Consider the following 18,168-nt stretch of genomic DNA (forward strand, 5'->3'; position numbering starts at 1 on the left):
CCCTGCTGCCCCCTCCCCAAGCCTCTCACCCCCACTTCTCCTCTCTTAGAGGACCCTGCAGACACCCTCCAGGGTCCTCCAATTCTAGCCCCTTCAGCAAAAATGGGGCAGTGGGTCAGAGACTGCTTGAATGGTGGAAGAACCAAGAGGAAGAAGGGAGTCAGGGCTGGCTAGGAACTAAGGTAAGGAAGAAGCTGGGGCTCCAGGCTTGCAGACCACAAACTCCTAGGTGTCTCAAATTTTGGCAACGTCCTTCATCAAAGTGGGCGGCAGTAGGGGTTGGAAGGATAGGGAGATATTTACAAGTGTTGGGACAAGCCTGGAATTCTCTGACAGACAAAAAAGGGACATATTCCTTCCCCTGCCCCCCACCCCAATCCCCTCACCTCCCGAAGCAGAGTAGCTTCCAGCAAGGCCCTCCCATCTTCACTCTGCCCCACCGCCGCCTCAGGTAAAGGGCAAAAGAGAAGTGACCCAGAGAGGAGGGGTGCCCTCAGCCTCTAGGACAATGCTGAGCCCCCGCCCCCTCCCCAGCTCCCCTTAGCACCGCGCCTCAGTAATTAAAATATGAATTCACCTTCCCTCCCCGAGCCATTCATCACTGCGAAGGGAAGCAGATGCGGCTTAGGAGACCGGATTTGGGGGATTAGCTCCGGCGGTGGAGCAGACACACCAGGAGAAAGAATTAAAAAGGGAGTGAATTGGGTTTTCTCTCCCCACCTCCTCCCCTCTCCCTCTCCCTCGGGCCTCCTCGGAGCCTCACACCCCACCCCTTTTCCCCAAAGCCTGGCCTCGTTAGGTTTCTGGGAACTGTAGTCTCCAGCACTGTGTTGATAAACAGGCAGGCCAGGGGTGGGTGGTGGCACAAACTACAGATCCCAGGCCTTCTTCCCAGGGTTGGCAGCAGCAAAACTGGGCACAGGCTTCCAGTCTGGGAGAAGCCAAGTTCTCCTTGGAGATTAACTCCTTCTTGGCCTGCTTGAGACTGAGTTCCAGCCTCTGGCTTACTGAGTGCCTGGAATCTGGAGCCAAGGTCCCCTCTGCCTTTGACGGCTTGCCTAAGCCAATCCTCCCCGCTTTTCTTGCTTGCCCACTTATGGAGAAAGAGGGAAACTGCCCCCACCTTTCAAAAGTACGAGGGCAGCCTCGCATTTACCAGTGGTTCTGGGGGACTTGGGGGCTTTGGGAGCTCAAGGGGTCAAAACACTAAAAGTCTTGAAATGTCTTTACCCTGGCTTCCAGGGTCTTCCAGGCCTGCTTGTCTGAGGCTGGCCCATCACAAGGGTCATTACAAGCATGACTGGGGACATCAGCTTGACATGGTGACGTGGTGGTCCAGACCATCGGTGCCATAAGGGCCCCAGAAGTCAAACGTTAGTGCCGTGCCCTTCTAAAGATGGGAGAGAGATTTTTTTCAATAGTCTTTGCATTTAGAAAGCAGAGTTTTAGCAGTCCAACTCCATTTCCATGGGACGAATACAACCAGAGAGATTCACTCGAATCACAGCCGTGTTAAACAAGGGCCCACTCTCCCAAGGGAGGCCTTATGCTGGGTATCTCTGAAGACTGTGAAAAAGACTTAGATGGCTCAGAATATTTTAGGTTTCAGCTGTCCGCAGGCAGGTGACAGGATATACACAGCCCTCTGAGCTGTGAATCATCCGGGAGGGGGCATGAGGACAGCTTGCCTATTCAATTCAGTTCAACAATTACATGAAATATATAACTGCATATCTCCTCTAGGCCTGCCCCAGTGGCAGTGGCCAAGAGGCAAAGAAGAGAAAGGAGCTGCGACTTTTTAACCCCAGAAGCACCCCAGGCCCAGGCGCAGCAAGGTAGGACTGTCTCAGGTGAGTTGTGGGCTTGGTCTTGTGCCCCTGCTTGCGGCAGCTGACCGCTTTTACCCCATCCACCTGTTCTCCCAGTTCACAATTTATTCAACAAACGTTTACCCAGCAAACCCTACTGAGAGCCTTGCCTCGCTGGAGCCTCACAGAGGCATAATAATCCTTGAAGGGGTCATCTGTCCCCTCCTTCCCAGGCCTAGCCCAGTGCCGGGGCCTTCCTGGTAAATTGTGCAACAGGACTCCTGGGAGGGACTCAGCTGTAGGCAGGAAGGGGGCACTGCTTCAACCTGACTTTTCAGTTAGGACATGGGGAGCTAGGGGGAGCAAATCAGGTACCTGGATGTCCTTGTAGGAATAGGATAGGTTCATTCTGAGCAGGGGTGGGGAGCGGGACAAGGAGGGAGGTGGGGGAGGTACCAGCCACCTCTGATCTCTGGCCAAGGGAACCCAGAGGGAAAGTGGGAAACCCTGGCAAATTCTCATCCCTGTTCTTGTACCATCTAAGCTGGGGCAAGAGGGGAAATGGCTTGGATGAGCCCCAGCAGAAACCCAGCTGGCTCGGGCTCTTTGCTTGTCCTGTTGTTTTCATTTTCCCCCCTCTGCTCCTGCTGGAAAAGGAAAACCTGTGGTGGACAAAGGGTGATTAGAGTTGGATCACAGGGCCATTTGTGGACATACACCAACAGAGACCTGGTGAGAAGAGGCCCTGGTGAGAGAACAGCACTTTCCCATGCATCTGCCTGTTGGCCCTCCCAACACCCAGCATGATGTGGCAAGAGCACGGATTCGAATTCCAGCCCTGCCTCTTTCTAACCATGTGAACTTGGGCCAGTTTCTTAGCTCCCTTGTGCCTCCGATTTCCCATAAGTAAAATGGGATAATGATAGTATCCTTTTCATAGGGCTGTTTCCAGGATTAGATGAGTTAGTACAGGTGAGATAGATTGAATCATGCCTGGTAAATGTTGGCAGGGGAAATTAAGAGCTCTGAGACATTCTAAATCTGATTCTCAATACCAAATATAGTACCCTCTGATTCTTCAGTGGTCTTAGGCAGACCGGGGGCTGGAAGGAAAGGGGAGGCGAGGGTTGTTCCTCTGCCGCTCTAGCCAGACTGCCTTATTTTCATCTGCTAGAGTCTTCCAGGATGGCTGGGATGGAGTTAGGCAGATTTAAACATGAGAGCAGAAATAGGCATGGGGAGCTCGGCCAGATGAGTGGCAGGCAGGAAGGAACAGGGAGAGCAGGTACCATTCACAGACCCAGAAGGAGGGAGGCAAATGCCTGGACTGGGCAGCAGATCAGAGGCTGGGGACCCTGGGCTCCAACTTGCAGCCCATGGGGAGCAGCTGCCTTCCTAGTTTCACTCTGTTGCCTGAGCTCTCTCATTTCAGCCACTGAGAAGTCCCGAGGTCTCTCTCACACAGAAAAAGGTTGAGGATTCCGAGCTAACCACAGAGATGTGAGCAAGGCCGAGAAGCAGAGGCTGTCCGGGAGGCACCGAGCAAAGGCCTGAGTGCTGTGCTGTGTGGTCCAATGCCCCCGACTCCAGCCCCCAAAGCTCTGATACAAGACACGCCTCAGTAACTTGGCAAGGGGAAAGGAACCAACTCAGAAATCCCAGCACCCCCTGAATGTTTCCCTCCATCCTAAGGGAATTTCCCTCTGGAATCACTCATCCTGCCTCTTCATCTCAGAGTGAGAGACCAAGTCCAGAGAGGGGAAGTGACTTGGCCAAGGTCACACAGCTAAGCCTCGATCCCAGGTTACCAGATCCCCTGCATGCACAGCCCCCAAGCGGAGCCCCCTTTGGTGCCCCCTTTGTGGCTGCTTCCTAGCCTGGTCCTGGGGGGAGATGTAGGTGCTGCAGGAGTAGGAGCGCGCCCCTCACTGTAGCCCATGGCTTTTAGCCCTACATGAGTTTGGAACAGTAATCACATAGGAATGAAAAGCCATAGGCCACAGCGGAGCTGAGGGGGTCCAGCGGCAGGAATCTCAAAAGGACGCAGGGAGCTGGGGGTACCTAGGGAGCCCTCACTCACCTTCCCACCAGCCCCACCCACACACCCACACTGCCTCCCAGGAAGTACCGGGCCCCCCAGGTCACATTCTCTTACCATCCCCCACCACCTGCCGGGGCCCCTGAAGCATTAAAGCCACCACAGTAATGAGTTTCCAGTTCTTGCCCTACAAAAGCCCCGCACAATGGGCCTCACTCCGGGGTATGAGGAGGGGTGGCTTCCTGGCCATAAAGGACCTCCTCAAATTTCCTTAATTAGCCTCCAGCCCCCCACCCAGGGTCCTTAACTACCTCCTCCTCTAGAGAATAAGGCCGGATCTTTTCAAAGCTACTGCTGCCGGTGCCCAAGACCAGCCCCATATTAGGCTCTCTCCTTACAAAGCTTAACCCTTTCTAGTCCAGCCACAGGAAGCAAAGAGGGCCGAGGAAGGCCTGGGCTTAGAGGGGTGAACGAGTGTTCTGAGCACCCCCAAGGCTGGGGGCTGGCCTGCACTTCCTAGACTAGTCCAGGTGGCTACCAACTGCACCCATTCTTGCATGACACAACAAGGGCGGGAGTGGTCCGAAGGATCTCTGTCTTCAGACCTAAGTGGAGGCAGGAAAAGGGCCTGACCTTGAAATCCCCACCAGCTGAGAGCAGCCAGCTTTGGAGCCATCCCTGGGCAATGCCGGGGCTGCGGGGGCGCGGGGGCGGGGGGGGCTCTTGGCGCTCCGCCTCCCTCATCGGCAGGATATGGTGGTTGGTACAGGCACCTCTAGGACTAGGGTGAAGAGCTGAGTCGAGGTGAACCAAGGTCTCAAGACCCTGGAAAAGATGTGCTCTAAGCACAAGTAGTCTCTTCACTCCCTCTCCTACGATGCGTCAGTTGTGGGCATGCGTCAGCCTCGGAGAAAAGGCGTTCAGGGAAGCCCCGAGGGATTCAGATCCCTGCGCATGGCCTTGACCTCTCTCAGGGACCCCCAACAGAACGGTAAGAGGCCTTAGGACCAGATCAGGCCCCGGCTCTGCTAGGGAGCAGCTGCAATCCCCACCTGAGCCCTCCCCCCACGGCTCAGAGGCCCTGGAGCTCTGCAGGACCCTGGCCATGCACACTCCACACAGCACACCCCAGTCTTGCCCAAACTTAGGGCCAAACTTCCCACCTGAACTTTGGGTCATCGGCCCCCAACCCCAGAAGCCTTTAGTTTTCCTTCCCTTCCTCTCCCATGGGTCCCCAAACGCCAGACTCAGGACTTGTAAAAAACCGTGGGCTCCAAGCAGAATGACCACAGTCCCCTCCCAAGGGACACTGGGCTCTGGGCGGGGGTCCAAGGGCCTGCTCACCTGGTGGGCCCAGCGAGGGCCCCTCTCCCTCGCGGTCTCCCTCACATTCCCGCAGAGCCACTTCCTGACTTCCAGGCAGCCACTCACTCCTCCACTTACCCCCAGAAGCTCCAGGCCCAGCCCTGAGAGGGCAGGCCTCCTCCCTCTTCCCGCCCACCACTGGCCTGGTCTGAGCTGTGCCCGACTCAACTTGACTCACTAGTGAAGACCTGGCCGCCCCTCCCCCAGCCGGTAGCCGGTGGGTGAGGGCAGGCCGGGCAGGCAGGGGAGGTCAGGTATTCCTTCAACCCTGACTTGGGCCTGGGTAACAAAGGTCTCATTGAGCCTGTGGCTGTCTGGTTGGTGAAGCACAAACCTCTTGTATCTACTCGCTTTTGATCTCACTCCCTCTGAACCAGCCATGTATTACTCACGTCCCCCTGCTGGGCTATTGGTGTGGAGGGGCTGTTTTGTCTCCTCCCTCCCTCCCCATCTCTTTTCTCTCCTTCCTTCCCCTGCTGCTCCCCTCCAGCGTTTTTATGGTTTAATTTTTGGCAGGAGACCTGAGGCGGCTCCCTGGAGGCCCCCTTCTGCCTGACTGCCCCTCCCCATCTCTGCAGGCCTAGCTCCTCTCCACGCTCCCCCCGCCCCCCACTCTGTGTCCCTCCACATCCTCTGCTCCCGCACTCGGCCCCGCCTTCTATTTCGAAGATCCTCAGACCGGTCTGGTCCTTCCCTCGGATTCCTGGCCGCAGCTGGGATCCAATCCTGGCTTCCCGGCCCTGAGCACAGGAAAGGCTCAGCCTGCCTGCCGGCCCCAGCCCACCTGACAAGCCCAGGGAAGCTCCAGAGCGGGGCAGCCTCTCTCCACGATGTTCCTGGGGCCAGAAGGACTGGAGGGTGAGGGGCGAGAACAGCTCTCAAGTCTCAGGTATTAGCCTGTCCGAGACCTCCTTGGAATGTGGAGTAAGGGAGAGAGGTCACCAGGCCTCACATCCTTTTCTGCTTCCTCCAGTCTCGAGAATCTGGTTCCTAGTGAAAGGCCACCACTTGGTGAGAACCCCAAGGATTCACCCTCTCAAGCTAGGACCAACCCCCCGCCCCCTCCCCCCGCAATTCCTGTCTCCTCTGTGGCTGCCTCTGAGCCTTCCGCACCTCTGCTGAGGGTGAGGACCGAGTGGGGCTCAGGCAGCTCAAGGAGCAGTGCATATAGGCCACCCCACAGGGTCACTGGTATGACCTCTCTCTGGCTTCCCTGGTCCTGTTCCCCAGGAGAGGCCACTCCAGGGAAAGAGACAGTCACCTCTGAGGTCTGAGCTCTCCCTGGAAAAGCCAACAGATGCTAAGAATTCCCATGCTAGTGACCCCAGAGAGCCCTGCCAGGTCCCCCATGCCTACCACCTGTGGCCACCCCTCCACCTCTGGGAGTTGCCACCACTCCCTGGCCCCCAGGTACTCCCATTCAGCTGAGCTGAGGATTTGGGAAACTTCTCCTGCCCTGACAGAGGCCCCATTCTTCCTGCTGCTGGCTCCCATTGTCCCTCATGACTCCACACATTCTTGGGTCTCTAATGAGAAGCCGAGACAGCCCTTCCAGCCCTGCTGTTGCTGTCAGCACAGCCTGGGCCCAGCCACCAGCCTGTGGCAGGAATTGGGGGGTGGGGGTAGAAATAGGAGGGAGTAAATGGAGGTTGGAGACAGAACAGAGGAGGGGAGGAGACAAGTGGGAGAGACAGAACAGAGACGCTGAGAGAAATTATGAAAGAGGAAAGGAAGTGATATAGGAGAAAAAGGGAAAGGAACTAATATTTTATTGAGTGAAAACTATGTGTCATGCACATGCTAGGCCCCTGTTATTTATAATCACTAGGTGAATGCAAACACTATCATTATTATTCCCATTTGGTAGATGAGAAAACTGAGGCTTGCAGAGGTTCGGTGGGCATTTTGCTCTTAGAGAAGAGGGCAGGAGAAGGCTGAGAGAGAGAAAGGAGAGAGCTGGCAAAGGAAGAATGCTGACCACGAGGAAAGTGGAGGATTGCAGTGGAAAACAGGCAGAACAGGAGGAAGCAGAGAGGGATGGGGGAGCCGGCTGGTGGCTGATGGCTCGTGAAAGCAGACCTGAGGTATTCCCGACCTCCTGCCCTCCCCTCAGGGTTGTCTGCCTGACTGGAGAGCGGACATCCTGAGGCCCTGCAGATGTGCTGTCCCCTCTCCACTAATAAGTTCCTTGATGCCCACATATGCCGGAGAACAGAAGTCCAGCCTGGAAACTGAAGCCTGTTTCACTGGGGAATAGGCTGCAGCAGCTCCCGTTCTGGAAGCCCCCGGTCCCACCATTCCCTTCGAGGGCACACAGTCACCCTGGATCTCAGCCTACATCAGGGCACTGGGGCTGGAGATGGTTCCAAGCTGAAGGTAAGCCAGCTGGGGGATGCACTCTTTTGCAAGGAGAGGAGTGGGGACGGGGCTGGTGAGCCACTCACTCTCCAGAGAGAAAGCCACAGAGGAAGGGGCGAGAGGTGCAGACTGGGCTCAGCTTGAAAAAGGAATGGAAAACTAGAACTGCTCCAGTGCGGCCCAGTGTGCTCCCTGCCACTGAAGGATGTCAAACACAGGGTGTACAACCACTTCTCAGACCAAGGCCAGGCACACAGCAGGTGCTCAGAAATAGAACACTAGTGTGGAAGGGATTTTTGCACCTGGAAGTAAGTTAGAGCAAAACTTACATCCTGTCAACTCCAAGACAATGAATCTACATTGGAGCTGACTTCGCCTCTCAGAGCTTTTCATAGACTTCTGTACTTTTGGGGGGCAGCGTGGAGCCCAGCAGCCCTGCCTTTTTATCCATAGTGGCAACAAATCGGGATGTTAGGCAGGTACTGAAAAGGAGGCACTCACTCTCACCTGGAAGAGAGTAAACCGGAAGCATATCCACGATTATAAAGATGTTGGTTGAATGATATGGTTATAGATTTGTTGAATGAATGAATGATGAAGCTTGGAAACAAGGGCAAGAGATGTCTAGGTTGCCCCATATTTCAGGCTTTGTGTGTGCCTGGAGTGCCCTCATGCCTGTACTCTCTAGGAGGAGGGTCCTTGTACCGGAGCAGGTTGTGGGTAGGAAACACACCCTGGCATCTGACTCTACCCACAGAGCATGGGGGGCGAAGTACTGTTGAAACTTCAGAGGAGCCTTAGGGGGCTTGATTCTGCTGCCTCTGTCCTAAATAGGCCTCCAGATTTGGAGTTGCAATTGGACTGTTGCAGTCCCTGGCGCAGAACTGACCCAGGAAAAGACTAGTTCCAGATGGACCTGGAAGTCTCCCATATATTGTCCTCCAGACCTGAGCCAGACCAGTGGTGTGATTGCCACCAAGAGCAGGATGACCATCCTATTTCTGGACCCCTAGGTGGTAGCCTTCCCCATGGCTCAAATTTCCTGTTTCCCAGCTCCCTCTCTACTTCAAAGTATGATCAGCTCAGGTTCCTGCTCAGTCACTGACTTAGGAGCCCGGGCCCCACTCCGGGAGGGGGCGGGGCACAGGGGGTGCTGCTCTGCTGAGCAAGAAAGCAGAGAGGTCAGGCAGGAATTCTCTTTTTCCCAAAGGCTTTTTCTAGTTGTCTCAGGAGCCTCAGTTCTGAGCCTTCTCAGGCAAACAGAGAGAGCTCCTCGCCTGGCGGCAGGGTCCCTGGGCTCTTAAGGAAGGAGAAGGGAGACCAGGTGATAGCCTCAGGCAATGAAGGCCGAGAGAGACTAGGGAAGGAGAGAGCCTGGGCAGAACCTGGGGGCAGGAGGTGGTCCCTACAGGCTTAACACCTCCAGCACCTGCATCTGATCTCTACTAAGCTCCAGTGCTGGGCTGTGAGAGGGTAGAACACAGGGAAGCGCTTGTGTCACCAGAATCCAGCCTCCCCAAGCACAGGACCCCCGCCACAGTTTTGCCTCTCAGAGCAGTCAAGCTGTTAAAGAAAAATACAATAACACGGGTCATTGGCAAACTCTCATTCATTTCAACCTGAGCCGTTTGTTAATGTCAAAAGGTTCCAGTGCCTTGCCCAGACCCTATTCCTCCCTTGACCCCTTTTCTCCTATGCCCTCCTCAACTCACATAGGGCAGCTGTGGTCCAGTCTAAAGAATTACACAGCTGGGCTTTTCCAAGCCCCAGTGGACTACCTCTCAAAGGAGGAGGCAAGCAGAGATAAAGGGTGGGGAGAAGGTCTTTGGGCAGCCCCTCATTTAGCAAACATGCACTGAGCACATACAATGGGACAGGCACTGTGCTGGGCACTGGGAGACAGCACTCACTAAGGCACGGCCACCAAGCAGGCAGTCCTGTGGCAAGACAGGCCTAGATATGGATGTATATGATTGCATTCAGAGCAGTCCTACCGCCCTGCCTCTGGTCTTCCCCACCAACCAGAACCTTCACAATGCCTTTTGGGGGTTAAACTGAACTTGACCCTCCCCCCTATTTGATGGTCAGTCCTTCCTCTTCATGCCTTTAGGAGAGTGGCCTCAGCTGGGTATTCTGCGTGTGTGTGTGTGTGTGTGTGTGTGTGTGTGTGTGTGTGTGTGAGGTAGATCTTCCTCTTTCTCCTGACTGTATCAGGCCCCTTGGGGCGATCGGGAGTTGGAACTGAGTGACAGAGACAGAAGCGGTTCCCAGCCCCAAGCCCCAGCTGTGTCCTCCTGGAGGATGTAAGCAGGCTTTGCAGGCCACCAAAACTGCTCCGCAAGGGGGCTTCTTAGAGGACAATCAATTCAGAGCTTTCTGATCCTGGGGCTCCCATCTCGGCCTCAGAACAGACAAATTTCTCTCCGAAGTCAGCTTAAGGGTTACTTAAGTTGGGCTAGGTTGTTCACTGGCAGATGAAGGTACATTGAAAAACCACCAGCAAAAAGTAAATTCAAACCTGAAGAAGAATTTGTCAATGAGGGTTGAGAGGAGAAGAGCAGGATACTAGTGCTTCCAAAAGAAGGCTGTGGAATGTCGGTCAGGAAGGGAGGGCTCTCCCTCCAGCCCCCAGGCGCCCTCTCCTGACCAGTTTGGTAGAGGCAGGGGCTGGTGGCCAGCCAGGTTCCCTAGGGGCACCCTGTCACGGACCCTTTCTCAGGAAAGGGAGCAGCCATCCTCTCCATAGCTGCCTCCCCCACCCCCACCCAGGCCAGCGTTCCTGCTCCCTGGTTCGCCTCCAGCTCCAGCCCCTCTAAGGATGCCAGGGCCCTAGGTTGAGGAAGGAGGTGGGAGAAGGACCTAGGGCTAAGAGTTGATGGTTTTGCCCAAGGAAATGGCTTCTCCAGCCTCCCAAGCTGGTTCCTGAGGACTTCTGCCCCAGGGGTACCGGACACCTCTGCTTTTCCCGTCTTAGTGCCAAACAAATGCACAGGTGTCACAAAGTCCTGATCCCCGCCTCATTTATAGCCCCTTCTCCGTCCCACCCCGTACCACGGGGTAAAGGAAAGCGGGGAGTCACCCAAAGCGGGTTTCTCCCAGCCGGGAGAGGGAGACTCGGCTCCCTCCTGAACCAGGGCTCTAGCTCCCTCTTACACTCCCCCCCTGAATCCCACCAGCAGCAAAAATCTTTAAAGCGAACAAAGACAATGGGGTCGGAGTGGGGGGCTTCCCTTCGGCGGACCTGGGGCGGCAGGTTGACGCAGGCTGAGGCTTGTCGGAGCTGGCTTTCAGGTGAGTGCCTGAACCCGCGTCCTGGGGTCCGCCCAAGGCTCAAGGACACCTCCTCGCCCAGCCAAACCACCCCCGGCGAAAAGGAGGGTCGTCAGCCGCTCGGCCCTCAACCCGGCCCAGGGGTTTGCAGCACTCCCGGCCTATTTGTTTTCGCTCAGTACTCACAGTTCGGATGCTAAGCCGTCTCCTCTCTCGCACTCACTTCCTTTGTCTCTTTCTCTCTCTCTCTCCCTCTCCAATCTCTTTCTCTCTCTCTTCACTCCTTGTCTGATTCTCTGCTGTAGCTTCCAGTGGAGAAAAATAATTATTCTTCTCAATGGGTTCGCACGGGGCGCACGCACACACACGCGCGCGCGCACACACACACATACACACACCGCCGTGGTACCCAATCAATGCACAAATCTTCGGGGTCCCTTTAACCTCTGCGGATGCTCCGGGAGTTAATTATGAAGCCTATTTCGGCGCAGCATAAATATGCATTAAGGTACGAAATGACAACCGATGCGCTGAACTTCAGGGAATTGGCATTTAGACAGACTTCGTCTCGCCGCCTCCCATTCCCTCCATAGCCCCACGAGCCACCTTCGCAGCCTCGCCCCTTCCCCGGGCTCGCAGTAGCCATCGCGAGCTCCCACCCCGGGGCCAGGGGGCAACGTAGCGGCGTCGGCGCCGCGCTCGGTGCCCGGAGACTCCCTGGTGCGCCCCCTGCGGTCGGGGCAGATCCTTTGCGGGAGGTTCCACTCCCCCAACATCCTCGGGCCCGGCCCAGGCCAGCGCGCCCCCCCGCACAGTGCCTGTCTAACAACAAACTCCGAGCTCAGTCCTTTGAGAAGCTGGCGAGAGCGGGACGGCTACCTGCTAGCTCGCCCGAGTTCCGGGCAGAGCGAGAAAGACCCGGGACGCGATTCAACTCCCCTTCGGGCAAAGCAGCCTGGCGCCCTCGGGTCCCGCCACCCCCGGCCGGTCCCGACCCGCACACGCAGGCATGCATTTGCACACGCGCGCGCACACAGGCACGCACACACAGATGCACACACTCGCGCACAGACACTCCCGCGCGCGCTCACGCCCGCACACACTCAGGGTTATAACAAAGGAAGAGGGGCAGCGCTGCCTTACTTTTTTCTTTCTCTTCTCCTCTCTTTGGCAGCCCCCCAGCCCCGGGGTCGGCGTGCTCGACCCCCCCACACCCCGCCCTCCGCGCCCCCCGACGGCAGCAGGCGGCCGGCGTTCCGGAGCAGCGCGTCCGCAACTTCGCGCCCAGGCGCCCGCGCCTCGCAGCCCGGCGGGCGGGAGACAAAAGCTGCGGCGCCGCCAGAGGCCGCGCGGCCAAGGTGTGCTCGCTAATTGTCAGGAAATGTGTGTGTGCGCGCAGGGAGCCGGCAGGGGTGGGGAGGGGGCGGCCGGCAGGAGGGGAAGAGAAGAAGAGGAGACTCCCCCCTCCCCAGCCCCCGCCACTCGCCAGCGCCCGGCACCCGAACCGGGATTAGAGAATAAATTATTTGCTCTCTTCTCATTGGGCTGTGGCTGAGGACGCCGTCGGCGGCGCGGGGCTGGGAGCTCGCCCGGCTCTTTGCATTCACCGCACAGCTCCGGCTCGCCTCGCTTCGCGGGCGCCGAGAGCCCCAGGCCTCGGCTCCAGACGCCAGAGGACACCAGCCGGCTGGCCGCGCCGCCCCTACCCCGCCGCCCGGCTCGGCCCGACCCCTCTCTCATCCCAGTTCTGGCTGGTGTCTTGGGGACGGGGAGACTGGGAAAAAGAAGCCCAGAGGGTGGCGATCTCCGAGTACCCTACCCCTTCGCTCGTTTCATCTCCTCCCCAAGGAGAAAGGCGAGGGCAGCTGCGGTCAGTCACCTGAGCCAAGCCCACCTCAACGAGAGAGGACTTTGAGAGCGCTTGGAGAGGATCCCTTCGATGACTAAGTCCTCTCCCTTGGGGCCATCTCCTGCCCTCCACACCTCAACAATAACACGGAGGAGCTGGCACTCAGGCTGTTTGCTTTCTCCTCTCTCCAGCCCCATCAGCTCCTGCCTAATCCTGCTCCCCGTTTCCTGGACCTTCTGTTGGCCAACCTGGGAAGACAGCTCATTAACTGACTGCAAAGGAAATGCCCTCTGGTTCAAAGCAGCTCCCTGCCAAGAATTCATTCATTCATTCCTTCAGCAAGCAAGCAATGTTCAGGACCGCCCCTGTGCCACAATGTGGGCTAGACACCAGGAATATAAAGGGAAAAGATTCAGATGAGACAGTCATGTAAAAAAATAGAACCACAACTGTGTGAGAGGGGCTATAACAAGACAGAGGCAAGTTTTGAACCCAAAGGTAGGAGTGACTAACTTCAGACATTTATTCAACCAATACTTTAGCATGTCGTAAGTGCTAGGCTCTGTGCTGGGCATTGGGGATACACAGGCGAACTGATGGGCTTGGTGCCCACTTCCCTGGAGCTGACAGGCTGGTGGACAAGATGGGTACTGACTGGTGTGATGTGAGTTAATCAGGAGACACTGGGGGTAGGGTGGGGATGGTGAATAGCAAGGGCTCTTAATCTACTCTGGGGAGTCCAGAAAGGCTTCTCTGAGGAAATGAGATCTACGTGGAGGTCTGAAGGATGAAAAAGAGGTTAAGATGGGCTGGGAGGGGCACCGGAAGAATGCTGGGCAGAAAGAACTTGTAGAAAAGCCCTTGATCTGCCGGTAACAGGCCCTGTAGAAGGCAGGTAAACGTCCACCGTGCAGAGAGGGAGGTGGGTCTGAAGACTCAGACCCTACAGGCTAATGTTCTGGAAAAGGCTCACTTGTGTGTTGTTTCTCATTCTAGGCCAACCCCACACCCTACCCCCATTTTACCTCCAGTCACTGCCTGCTGCAACTGGACGAACTCTGCGCCTGCTAAAGACAGCCTGGAATAAAGAGCATAGATGGTGACACCTCTGCTCCCATTTATCACATCCCAGCCGCTTGTATCGGGTTGGCTAAGAAGTTCATTTGGCTTTTTCCACACTATCTTATGGAAAACCCGAATGAACTGTTTGGTCAACCCAACTCCACGCTGGCCATAGGAACCCCCTAAACTCCTTCCCATAGGCTGGGATTGTATGCTTTCTAAGAACTTCTGCATTTATTACCTCTAGATTCTCACAACAGCCCTTTGAGTTAAGTTTATTGGACGGTTAAGCTTATCCCCGTCAGACAGATAGGGAAACTGAGAGTCAGAAAGGGAGAATGGCCTGCTTAAGTGCCATATAGAAATTCCGTGGCCAAGCAGCGTTTGTGAAATTTCGACTAGGCTTCAGGTTATTTGTCGGCCTCCTCAAGCTCCTCCATGAGCCTGGTGAGGGGAGGGGCTAAAGTGATCCCCTGCCTCTACAAGAGCCTTCAGCACCTAGGACAGGGCCCTGCACACCCAGGCTCTCGAGCCAACCCTGCTGAGAGAATGGCTGTGGAAGGGAAGCGAAGGGAAGGGAAGGGTGAAACGGCAGACTGGGAACATGTTAGGACAGAAACTGTGTGGGCTTTGGACTCACACATACCTTGAGTGGAATTGCCACCGTTACTAACACACCCTGTGCACTTTACTTAGCCTTTCCGAGCCACAGTGCCCTCATCTTTCAAAGAGGATTCGCAGTACCCACCCGAGAAGGCTGTTGCAAAGATTAAGTGAAATTAGATATATGTGGAATATCTATAGAAAAATACACAAGACATTGGTAACAGTAGTCACTTCTGGGAAGTGGATCTGAGTGGATGGGGGCACAGGAATAAGTAGAGATACTCACATTTCATGGTTTACCCTCCAGTAGTTCTGATATCACACCCTGTGTGTGTATTACCTGTCCAAAATGATTAATGAAATATCTTAATGAGATAATATGTGAGGCAACATAACAACAACAATAAAATAGGCACTCCATACACATTTGTTGAACTGAATTGAGTTTTACAGTGTGAAACACCGGCATGTGTTATCAAGGAAAACCACAGAGTCACTTTCAAACAGTGACTCTGGCCTGAAGGTTTGTACACTGTTCTGTCTATAGGCAAAGGGGAAGATGTCTAACTGGGTGAGGTATTTTCCAGCCCAGAAATTCTGTAGTTCAAACTCTCAGTCACAGAGGGAAGCAGCATCCCAGCAGGCTCATTGTTCTACTGGGAGACCAAATCCCTGCAAGAAACATGAGATGGATGGGGATGGAGTAGGGGTGATGAGGGGGAAAGGCCATGGAGTCTGAGCAGCCTCTCAGCAGGCCCCATTCCGTCCAGAGAGGATAGGGCAGGAAGGACTCCTGGACCTGCTTCCTAGCGTTGCTCATCTAAGGCTTAGCAAGCAAGCGAGCTACCTGCCCGGCCACCCTGTGGCCCCCGAGGAAAGCTGAGAGCAGCAGGTGCAGAGCCTAAGGAGGGGAGTGGGCTTTCTCCTGTTACCTTCCAGGTATTGAGGTCCCGGACAGGACAGGGCAGCCATTCATCAACCAACACAAAGAGACACTCTCTCCGCCACACAGAGACCAGGCCAGGTCACCTCAGACACTGGGGCATAACATCAGTGGGAACTTTAGAGGCCTCTTAGAAAAAGCTTTGGACTCATACCTAGTGGTATTGGGGGAGGGGTTGGGACAGGAGGGAAGCATTTTGTGGGATATTCTGGGGAAGAAAAGACAGAGATAGTGGCCCCAGACTCAATGAAACAAAGAGGAGGCAAATGAGATCAGAGAGGCTAGAAAAATAGGAGTAAAAAAATAGAAATCATTTATTCTGGAGGAAAAGCACCTAGAGGGAGAAGGAAGGAATGCCAAAAGCCCAGGGCTGGTATGGCCACCTTCACTCTAACGGAAGGATGTGGCTACTCCCTCTTCTGCGCTGAGTTTCCAGAGAAGGACCTGCAGTGATGGTGCTGGGTTTTAGTCTGGGGCAGGGGCTAGGGGACAGGGATGTCCTGAATCTCCAACTTGGAACAGGTCACCATCCTATCCCCACCTCTGTCTCCTGTCCACACCTTGCTAATTAAGGCAGAACGCAACTACACTCCAGCCCCTGGTCAGTCTAAATACAGGAATGACTTTCATCAGAAGGGACAAAGTGCAAACCATTTCCATATTAAGCAATCAAAGATACTTAGAGATGAGCATCACCCACAGGATTCAGAGCACCTACTGTGTGCAGTGCTCTGGATTCTGATTTGCTCCTGTTACAGTCACCAGAGCATCAAATGTATGCAGTTTTAATCAATGAATATGCCATGTGCCTGGCACAGCACTGGACATCTCAAGGATACAAGAGTTCATTTCATTCATCTTTTTCTTCTTATACTTGCCAGCTAAATACTCTGGACTGTATGTAGCTTTGACTGACCGCCCATATTTCCTCAATGACAATGTCAGAACATGCCCCATCACGCCTCATATCACAAGTCCTAGCTTCCCATATCATCCATAATCCCATACACCAGAATCCCCAAACCACGCTGCATAGCTTCTAATTTAATCCTGTCTCCCACCTCTCTCCACCCTCCCAAACCTTTCCCCTGTATCCTCTGGCACTCAGTCTGCCACCAGTCAATGCCCCCCTATCCTGAAACCGTTGCCTGAGCATTCCCTTCACTGTCTCGCTCTACTGACATCTGGCTGTCCCCTGAAGATACTGCCTCCTCGACAGCCCTAACCTACAGGCAAGGATGAAGGGAAAAGAAAACAGTGAAGGGTGTTTTTTTCTCTTGCACCCCACATATCTCAGGATCTATGGAGGTGCTTCCAAACTACTTCTTCCTCCTGCAAAAACTCCAGCATCTTTGATATGAAAGGGGTTAGGCCCCATCCCTTGCTACGTTTTCGCTATCTTCTCCACTGATTTACATGATCATACCCTAAATGTTGCTCTCACCAATACCTGCACCTCCAATAATCTCATTTCAGGCATCTCAGTCACTGATGCCTCCTACCCTTCCAATTAACTTTCTGTGGGACCCTCCTTCCAAATATTCTTTGATCTCATAGGGACCTTATCCACCAAATAAGTTATTGTATTCCATGCTCTACATGTGACCACTTCTTCCTTATCGAGCTTAATCTCCATGGTTCATTACTATGATCTGTCTCTTAAAAACACCCTCATCTTCCTTGCCTCTCTCCATTTGGAAACTCCCTTGTATTTATCTGGTAAAACTCCATCCTAGTTAAATCCTGCTAGCCACCTACCCTTCACCTGTACCTAAGCAATTGAACATTACTGAAGAAAATCGCACAACCATGCCTATTGACTGGCCTCACTCGAAACTTAGGAATTTAAATCTCAAAAGAGCGCTCAACTCTACCCAGCAACCTTCTACATTTCCAAGGTGTGTTCATCTTCCCTTCCTCTCAAAGGACTGTTTCATACCTCCTCTTTCTCCTCTCTCTCTTCAAACCTCCAACGCTATCCCTCCATACGACTCTGCCCCATACTTCACTGATGTAATAAATACAAAGAAATGCAGACAAATGAGAAGTACTTCATCTTCCCACCACCAAATCTGCCAACCCGCCCGCACGATCTCTACTCCTGTTCTCTGCCGTCCCTGCAGTTATGAGATGAAGAGGCTCTGTTCTTATCTAAGGCCAGTTCCCCCATGCTTGCACTGGACTCCATCCACTCTTGCCATGACTTTGCTCCTAGCAATTCTCCCGTCTCTCTTCTAAACCATTTGTCTTCCCTTAGATCATACCCACCAACATAAAAATACACCTTAACATTGCCTGCCTTAAAAAAAAACAAAAACCTTCCCTTGACCCCTACACCTTTTTTCAAGTAGGGCCCCATTTCTTTGTTATTTCATAGCAAAATTCAAAACAGTTCTCTATAATTACTCTGGACTTCTTTACTTACGTCCTCTCCTCAGGTCTTTCCAGCTTGGCTTTTGTTTCCACCACCTGCTGACATCTCTCTTGTCAAGGTCAGCAGTAGCCTCCCTCTTTTATTATTTTTTTTTTTTTTCAACTTCTCTTCTACCAGATCCAAAGGCCAAACAAAGCCAGTCGGACTTGACATATCATCAGTCTTTGACACAATTGACCACACTCTCCTCCTTGAAACACTCTCTTCCCTTGAAACACCTCCGCACCCCTCCACCCCACTGGCCACTCCCTCATCTCTCCAAAGCTTCCCTTCTCTCAGCTCTCTCTAATTCACACTCAAGGACAATTCATCTAGTCCTATGGCTTTAAAAACGCTGAGCTCCAGGTCTGCATATCCAAATCCCCACTTGACCTTTCCACTTAGTTGCTGTATTATTTTCCTAGGGCTGCTATAAGAAAGTACCACAAACTGGGT

The 18,168-nt window shown here is 54.1% G+C and overlaps 1 protein-coding gene across 1 annotated transcript in view; it reads right to left on the bottom strand.

The window, feature by feature from the left end:
• Window positions 1–11,185, bottom strand: part of LEMD1 (LEM domain containing 1) — a 58,859-nt gene extending 47,674 nt beyond the window's left edge. Inside the window, exon 1 of the mRNA XM_029226897.1 lies at window positions 11,026–11,185. The gene's annotated coding sequence lies outside the window, so the exon portion shown is untranslated. The remainder of the gene's footprint in view (window positions 1–11,025) is intronic.
• Window positions 11,186–18,168: the final 6,983 nt, after the last annotated feature.

Source organism: Monodon monoceros, unplaced genomic scaffold, assembly GCF_005190385.1.
Source record: "Monodon monoceros isolate NGI ecotype Baffin Bay Population unplaced genomic scaffold, NGI_Narwhal_1 Super_Scaffold_18, whole genome shotgun sequence".
NCBI lineage: Eukaryota > Metazoa > Chordata > Mammalia > Artiodactyla > Monodontidae > Monodon > Monodon monoceros.